The 9,118-nt window shown below is 48.1% G+C and overlaps 1 protein-coding gene across 6 annotated transcripts in view; it reads left to right on the top strand.

Annotated features, from left to right (window-relative positions):
• The first annotated feature begins 4,681 nt into the window (after positions 1-4,681).
• Positions 4,682-9,118, top strand: part of Cnot1 (CCR4-NOT transcription complex subunit 1) — an 84,573-nt gene continuing 80,136 nt past the window's right edge. For 3 of the 6 annotated variants that reach the window (XM_029532495.1, XM_029532496.1, XM_029532494.1), the window contains exon 1: positions 4,682-5,026. The gene's annotated coding sequence lies outside the window, so the exon portion shown is untranslated. The remainder of the gene's footprint in view (positions 5,027-9,118) is intronic. The other 3 variants (XM_021220175.2, XM_021220176.2, XM_021220174.2) reach the window with 2 other exon arrangements.

The raw sequence follows: 9,118 nt of genomic DNA, 5'->3' as shown, positions 1-9,118 counted from the left end.
GACATGGGCTCTCCATCAACAATGAAGAAAACCTCCCACAGACATGTCTACAGGCCAATCTGATCTAGGCTGTGTCCTGTTGACAGGGTGGGATGTCACAGCCTTTCATTCTTACAGTGGTTATCAGCTGGGCTTTGGGGTGCTCGAAGTGGGTAATCTCCCAAAATCCTTCCACACCAGGAAAGAAATGTCAAGAGGAGGAGGGTCCGGGATGATCAAAGTACAAGGAGGAATGCATTGTTTCTCCAGCTATCTAAGGCTGAGCCCCTCCCAGTGCCTACAGATGGATGAGGGGAACTGAACCCAGGACTCACGTCAACCCCCAGTCTACAGATAAGTTCTTTCTAAAAGCTAAGCGCATTTGAACACGTGTGGATCTCTCTGGAACTCCTCTTTCCTCCAGCTCTTGCTCTCTTCCCCTTTTCTAGACTCACTTAGCTCTGTCTGTTGGCCCCTCATGCCACAGAACCAGCTTTCTCCCAGGCCACTGTGACAGCCCACAGACTGTGTCCATTTCTTCCCCTTGCCTGACTGCTCACAAAGACGGCAACCCTCCAAATGCTCAGCTTCCAGACGCCCCTACTCTAAAGTTAGGTTGCTCCTCTCCCAGCTGGAGCCTAGAGTTCAGGGGCAGCTCTTTCTGGTTGCGGTTCATCTCTTTGCCACCTTCCCCAAGGCGGCAGCTCCCTTAGCCATTGGTACTGCTGTCCCCAGTTTCCAAAGTCCCTTGGGGTTTCAGGTTAGTGGGGACTATTGGGCATCTTTACTTGGGGGAATCACGTGCTCTTTCCACAGCCTCTTGGGTTTTTAAAGCAAGTCACACAATTCTTTGTCATTGATCAGTATTGGATTTTGGACAAGAGGGTAACTTCTTTTTTTTTTTTTTTTTTTTTTAAGATTTATTTATTTACTATATGTAAGTACACTGTAGTTGTCCTCAGACACTCCAGAAGAGGGCATCAGATCTTGTTACGGATGGTTGTGAGCCACCATGTGGTTGCTGGGATTTGAACTCCAGACCTTTGGAAGAGCAGTCGGGTGCTCTTACCCACTGAGCCATCTCACCAGCCCAAGAGGGTAACTTCTTTACTTTTCTGTTTGTTGCTGGGTGTAGTGGCACACGAGAAAGGGGTATCAGGAGTTCATGGTCAGCCTCTGTTACAGAGTAAGGCTGCCCTGGACTACATTAGACTGTATTTAAACAAACAAACAAACAAACAAACAAACAAACAATCATGGCCTGTAAAAATGACTCAGCAGGTAAGAGCACTTGCGGTTCCCAAGAGACCTGGGTTCCAAGCACCCACACAGAGTTAACTCCAGTTCTGGGTTGAGGTACCTGACACCTTCTTCTGGTACCCACAAGAGCTCTCTTCTGGCTCTTTGAGCACCAGGCGTGCAATGGTACATATCCAAACACACTGGCACAACAATCACAATCATAAAATTAAGTCCTTAAAACATGAAAGAGTTCGGGAATTTTGCTCAGTGGTAGAGCACGTGACTAGCAAGCAAGGCCATGGGTTCAGTCCTCAGCTCAACAAACAAACAAACAAACAAACAAACAAAAAACCTGGCAAACCAAAATTGAATTCAGTTTGCTATTGCTTGCGTACAAAACAAGAGTTCTACCACAAGACTCAGTTTTATGATCCAGAAAAAAATAGTGACTAACTCAGCCCCTACCTCACTGGGACATAAAGTGTGGATGAGATTACACGGTATTTTTAGAACAAGTTGGCTGATTAAAAACAAAGACAGGGCCGTGTTGGAACTCAGTGCTACAGGTCTTGGCTAGCAAGTACACCCCTATCTCTGTGCCTGAATTCCAGGCACTTGAGAAGCTGAGGCAGAACTGAGAATTTGAGTTCCACCTGGGCAATGCAGCAGAGCTATGCAAGAAGCAAACAAAACAACAAGTAAATGGGCCAGGACACTTGACTAGCACTGGAGGCTCTGTGTTGACTCCCCTCTGGGGAGGGGAAGTAACTCACCCAGCGTAACTCAGGAAGCTAGTGGTATAGTCCAGGTAGGAAGTGGGTTTCTGGTTGTTTCAGAGGGCTTAAAAAAAAACAAAAACAAAAACAACACAATATTGCAATTACTTCCTAGAGAATATTATACATGTATTTAATGTATTTTTTTATCATATTTCTCCCACCTCTTAGGCCCCTGCCCAGACTTATGTTGTCCTGTGTGTGTCACTGTTTTCCCCTCTGTCTGTCTGTCTCTCCCCACTACCACTTTTGAGATAGGGTCTCACTGTGTGGCTCTGGCTGTCCCAGAACCAGGCTGGTTGAACTCACAGAGATCTGATTACTTCTGCCTAAATGTGAGCACTGAGCTCAGGGCTTGAGGGCTTGAGCCACTCTGCCTGCTTGCTTGCTTATCTATCATCTATCTATCTATCTATCTATCTATCTATCTATCTATCTATCTATCTATCTATCTATCTATTTCCACAGAGACCAGTTTGATCTGCCTGCATACTCACAGACGAGGGGGCATCCACTGGAGTACAGTGAACCTATAAAACTCTCTCTATATGCCAGCAGCCATCAACTGTCAGCAGTTAAGAGCACTGTCTGCTCTTCTAGGGGTCCTGAGTTCAATTCTCAGCAACATGTTAGCTCACAACCATCTGTAATGGGATTGGATGCAACTATTCTGGTGTGTCCAAAGACAGCTACACTGTCATATATACATAAAATAAATAAATAAACCTTTAAAAAATTTTAAATTTTTTTACTTTTAACACCTAGTTTTTCTGTTGTATTTTACTTTCAAACCAGGATATTTTGTGAAAGTTGGACAGGGAGGGTGGGAAGAAGGCTGAGAATCAGCCAGGTGAGCTCGTCTGCTCGTTGGGACATCCTGTTCTTAAGGATGTTTGAAAGCAAACATTCGTAACTGCTGAGTTAGAAGGTGACCCTCGCAGATCCTGTATGAAGGGCTTCTCAGCGTTTCTAGAAAAGACAAGAATCACCCAGCCTAGATACACAGGCAAAGGACTTTGACCTCCAGGGTTCTGTGAAAACCTTGGCTCAGTTTTCATGGCTGTCAGATTTTAGTAGTGATGTATAGCCTCCAAGGAGAGATGGGCAGTGAGCTTAAGCATCTCCTCTAGGAGGCCCCGTTTATATCGGTAAACTATCAGCTAGGCAAAGACAGGTGGAAGCAGGGAAAAGCAATTCAGCTTCCTTTCAGCTTACCTTCAGTTTGGGGGCAGTTGAAACTTGAACTAAACTGGTTGCGGAATTACAGACTTGATCTTGGGGAGTTGCCTTGTATGCCCCGCTCCCCCTTCTCCAGAACAGTCCCAATTCAGCCTTGCCTCTCTTCTTCTTCATCAAACAACTAAAGAAAACAAAACCCACAAAACGAAACAACCCCCAGATTGCTAAATTGCACAAATTAAAAACATCGATAAAAAAGTTCAAGGTGGGGGCTGGAGAGGAGCTGTTTCTGCAGAGGAGCAGGGGTGGGTTTCCAGCACTCATAGGGCAACTTACAACTTTACCACCAAGACTCTCATTTCAGTTGGGAGATCCATATATATATATGCAAGCACTCAGACACTTTTTTCTTTTTCTTTATTTTTTACATCTAGGGGCTGGAAAGATGGCACAGAGCTACTTTTCCAGAGAACCCACCTGGTGGCTCACAACCATCTGTAACTCCATTTCCATAGGGACAGGCATCCTCTTCTGACTTCTGAGGACACTGTACATGCGTGATGCATAGATTTACATGCAAGCAAACGCCCGTACATGTAAAATAAGTAATAAAAGTCTTTAACACATCTCTTTTAAGTTCAAATAGTACTGGTGTGAGAGGTTATGTCTATTATCATCTCAGTAGTTTAGAGGATTGCAAGGAGCTCAAGGTCAATTTATGTTTCATAGTGTGTTTCAGGCCAGCCTGGACTACAGTTGGGTTAACTGAATGAGACCTCGTCTCAAAACTCAAAACAAACAAAAAGCCTACAAGATAGGGCACAGTGGATAACATAGACTTTTATCCAAGAAGCAAAGGGCATTGGCATGGCCAAGAGCAGGAGGAGAACTTCCGTTTCTATATCTCTGCAAAGCGTCCCTGCTTCAAAAGACAAGTGGAAAACAAACTTTTAAAGAGCTAGGACTAGGTGGGCATCTGGGAGACTACATTCTCCAGCATGCATTGCTGCTCTAGGGCGCAGACAGTGATGGAAGAGATCACGTTACGTTTGCGACAGGAATAGGCGGGGCGTGCGACTACATAACCCAGGATGCAAAGGACCTCAACTTTGCCCGGCGTCTGACGCTTTCTGATGGCTGGTGCTCTTTGCTAAAGAGATCCGAGGGGTGGACAATGCTTCCGCTGGAAACCCGCACAGCCTCTCGGGCCGTGACATTTCGAAAGACGAAGGAAAGTAGACGAGCATCACCCCGTCTCTAAGTTAGAGTAGTTTGTGCGCAGGGTGGCAATGCATTAACAGGCTCCCTTCCGTACTTTTTTTTTTCCAGAGGCAATGACCAGTCAGTCCCCATAGATCGAACACCTCGAAGGCAGATGTCTTCGAGTCCCAAATCGAAGTTCCCAACGTCTCCCCATTGGCTCGCACCCGGGTGCGCAGGCGCCCGGGCTCGGACCCAGTCCCTGAAGGGCCGATGAGCGTCAATTGGCCTGAGCCCCGCAAGATAGAAGCCTGGATTGGTCGTTGCTAGCAGGAGCCTGGTTTCTTCCTCGACTTCGGCGAGCGATTAGTGTGTGATTGGTTTAAATCCGCGGGTACCCGTCGGCGATTGGACGGCAGTTGCGGACCGCGCGCGGCCATTGGCTGGCCGCTAGGGCCATCCCTCTACCAAAGCGGACAGCGAATGGTGAAATGGGAACTGGGAGGGGGAAAGGCCGCGACGTGAGCGCGCGACCTCGGGCGCCATTTTGTCGAGAAAACAAGCGGAGTTAACCGAACAGGGGGGTCGAGGAGAGCCGGAGTCGAGGACCCAGGAGCTTCCTGTGTCCAGCGCTGCCGGAGCCGCCTGAGGTGAGGCGGGCTGGGGCTGCGGTGGCGGATGGCGGAGGCTGGGAGTGTCAAGCTCGGGACGCGGCTCCGGGTGGGAGCGGTACCGGAGAGGGGTGGACCGGGGACCCTTGGAAGCCTTTTCCCCGGAGCGTCGGGACTCGGGCGGGCGGGCGAGCCGGAGACGTGGAGGCAGGCGGGAGGGGACAGACTCGGGCCGCTCGCGGCGGCTTTGCTCTCTGGAGAAGGGAGACCTGGGGAGCGCACGTTCCCGGATTCGGAACGCCCGGGGCGCGGGTGAGCAGCCCCGGAGTGGCTCGGCCTGGAGGCCTTGCCTGGAGGCTTCTAGGATGGCGGCGCCGGCGGCGGAGGAGGTGGCAGTTCGGATCCCAGGGCCTCGGCTCGCCGCGCGCGCAGGGCTGCACCCTCGGAGCGCACGAGCTCCCCAACTGTCCCCTTTCCTCCGGGGCTCCCGGATGGGGGGCGATGGGCGCGGGCGCCCGCGGCCTACCTAGGTTCCTGGGCGGGCGGGTCGGGCCGGGCCGGGCCGGGGAACGGGGTTTGGAGTTGCTGCCGACTCGTAGCGCTTTTCGGGGACTCCCTCCCCTCCGGCGCCCCCCAGCACGTTGTCAAGTCCCCCACTTTCGGCTGCTTGGCGGTGGGAGGGGCGGGCGGGAGCGAGCACTTCCGTGTTACACTTCTCGCCGCAGGTTTTTTTGTTCCACTCGCGCGCCCCGGCGCTCGCAGTTTCTAACAAGTCGGTTCCCCCCTCCTTCCTCCGACTTAAGTCACCTAGGGTCCCTGTGTGGTCGGTAGTGTTGGTTCTGCCTGTCCCTTCCCCTCCAACCGGCAACTCCCGGCAGATGCCCACCAGTGAGCAGGATGCTTGTGGGTCTTGAATTGGTGCAGATCTTGGAGAGGTTTAAAGCCTAAGGCTAAGCAGACACATTTGGCCATGCCACCAGGTCTGGGAGCTCACCCACCTGTGCTCACATTACTTGCAGGAGGAGTGCTTTTCAAAGTGTTGTACGTAAAATTAAGCTTCATGAGAGGTCAACGTTCCCCTGAAGTCACCTCGACAAATATTACACTCCCACCTTCCGTGGACATTTAATCCAGGCAGGCCTTGTATCAGTGAGCTCTAGCTCCAGATAACGAGTTTCTTTGGGGCATATATATATATATATATATATTCCCTCTCTATTCAAAACTGAGTAACAGTTCTTGAGTTTTCCTGTTTTGTTGCAGTTTGATCCCTAGTGATTACAATGGGGGAGGAAAAAAAAAAACCCAACAACAATCAGCCAATAATTGAGTGAGTGTACTCCTTATTAGAGAAAATACCAGCATTTCCCTCATGACCTCTCTTTGGAAAAAGAGTATACATGTGTGAAAATGGTGGAGGTAGAAATGGGACCTGTTTTCAGTGATGTGTGAGGGCATTACAGATGGTTGTCCCATGGCAGGAAAACGGGCTGATGATAACAAGCAGGGCCTTTGCCTGAATGGCAGTATGTAGTAAAGGTTCTTTTGCAGGCAGAGGGTCTGACTTGGAAATTTGGTTCTTTTTCACCTGGTCCTGGCTGTTTGTTTAGTGGAAGCAAGTCTACTAGAATCGAGGCGCGCGCGCGCACACACACACACACACACACACACACACACACACACAAAATACCTGACCTTTAGCTGGGTGTGGTGACACTGGCTGTTTGTAATCCCAGCAGTACAGAATGGGGCATGAAGCTCATTGTGATTTCTTTACAGCCTAGGCTACATATTAAAGCCTTGTCTCAACAACAAAAACAGTGGAAAAAAACAAAGGCTGAGTGGGGAGGGTCCTAGTCACTGATCCCTGAAAGTATTTTTTTAACCCAAGATTAAAATTTGTTGAATAACACACACACACACACACACACACACACACACACACAGAGTGAGTGAGTGAGTGAGTGAGTGAGTGAGTGAGTGAGTGAGTGAGTGAGTTTAGCATTTTGTGCCATAGCTCATGGGAGGAGAGGTCTAAGAATATCAGGAGTCCGTATTCTGACTAGGAGTTAAATGTAAAGGATGGCTCTCGGGTCCTCACGCTTGTGTGGCTGATGCTTTTACCTTTTGAGCCATCTTGAGGCCCTTAACAATTGTCTTAGAAGTTGGCTTTATATTTTTGGTGACTTTTTATTTTATTATTTTTGTGTGTGTGTTGTTCATATGTATGAGTACCATGTGCATGCCTGGTACCTGAAGAGTTCAGAAGAGGGCGTTGTGATCCTGTGGAACTGGGGTTATGGTTGGTTTGGCTTGTAGTTAGGGTAGCCTCAAGTTCAGAGTCCTGTGTCAGTTTACTAAGTGACAGTGTTACATTACAGCAATGTTGGATTATAGATACTCATAGACTCATCACCACAACCTAATAACCCTGCTCTGTCTCTTTAAAGCACATTTATCGTATGTGAGTGGATTTATATTGGTATGCTGAGTACACCCCACAGAACTCATATCAAGGTTAGAGGACAACTTTGAAGAGTGGGTTCTCTTCTACTGTTTGGGTCCCAAGCATAGAACGCAGGCAGTCAGGCTTGGTGGCTGGTGCCTCTCCCTACTAGTGTACTGTACTTGTCTCCATTTGATGCTTCTTGAATTAACCAAAATACTATCTGCCCTTTTGAAATGGTGTGTTTGCTGACACACACTCATGCTCTGTATGTGTTGTTGGGGCTGAACACAAGACCTTAACATGCTAGGCAAATACTCTACCCCTGAGTTGTGTGCTTTGCTCTTTGTCGGCACTTCCCCCACCCTCCCACTCCCACCCCCAGTACTCATTGTGAAGCACAGGCTAATCTTGGACTTGTCCTGCTGCCCCGATTCCCAAATGCTGAAATTACAGGTGTGGCCTTCACTTCTGCTTCTGGTTTATTTATTACTTATTTGTTTTGATCTATTTATTTATAGGCAGAATTTCTCTGTGTAGCCCTTGCTGTCCTGGAACTGACTCAGTTTGTATACCAGGCAGGCCTCGAACTCAGAGATCCTCCTGCTTCTTCCCCCCCAAGCTGGGATTAAAGGTTTGCCACCACCTGGCATGTTTTGGTATATTTTTAATAAAAGACATATGTGTATATGAGTATGCCTCTTGCCTTAACCACTAAATCCCAAGAACAAAAAATTATAAAGAATTAGCTTAAACGATGGGCCTATGACTCGGCTATAGCTCCAGCACTGAGGCTCAGGCAGGAGGGTGGGGAGTTCAAGACCAGCTTTACTCACAGTTAGCCTTGGTTCCGGAGACCCTGTCTCAAGGGAAAAAAGGAATTAGCTGTATACTTCTTAAATGACACTGAATAAATTTTCCTGTTTCAAAGTGAAATCCCAGTAAGGTTTTTGTTTTGTGGTTCTGGGCGTGGTATCTGGGATCTAGCATATACCAGGGAATCTGCTGCTGCCAAACATCAGCCCCAGCTCCCAGGGAATATTATGTTAAGATGTCGTTTATAGGGAGCCCAACAGTGCTTTTCTGGTGGTTCAGTTTTACTACATATGCAGGTTTGGAAGCCAGAAGACATCTTTGTAGGAGTCAGTTCTTCTCATCTGGTGGGTCCTGAGAATTGAACTCAAGTTATCAGTCTTTTTCCATCCAGACACTCACTGTTTTTATCTTGCGGCGGGGTCTCACTTTATTGCACTAGCAGTAGACTGCACTGACCTTGATCTCAAGTGTCCCAGCTCTCAGGTGTGGGATGAAAGGTGCTAGCCACCAGACTGGGCTGGCTCACTCTTCTTAAGCATGTTTCAAAGGCCAAAATCACCTTTGCTGTGCCTAGTTTTTTATGTTAATATTTATATGTAAGAATATAGCAAAACAAATAAAAGTCATTCATTGAAAAGTATTTTTTGAGAAGGTAGTAATTAATCTGAGATCCTGTGTTAAGGTTTCTGCAAGCAGCCTCTGGAAGGGTAGAACAGTATAGGTTTAAGAAGTTTGTTTCCGGGCTGGTGAGATGGTAAGAGCACCGACTGTTCTTCCAAAGGTGCAGAGTTCAAATCCCAGCAACCACATGGTGGCTCACAACCATCCTTAACAAGATCTGACTCCCTCTTCTGGAGTGTCTGAAGACA

This window comes from Mus pahari, chromosome 20 (genome assembly GCF_900095145.1).
Source record: "Mus pahari chromosome 20, PAHARI_EIJ_v1.1, whole genome shotgun sequence".
Lineage (NCBI taxonomy): Eukaryota > Metazoa > Chordata > Mammalia > Rodentia > Muridae > Mus > Mus pahari.
The sequence above is the reverse complement of the archived record's forward strand: the minus strand, read 5'-3'. Positions and strand labels throughout refer to the sequence as shown.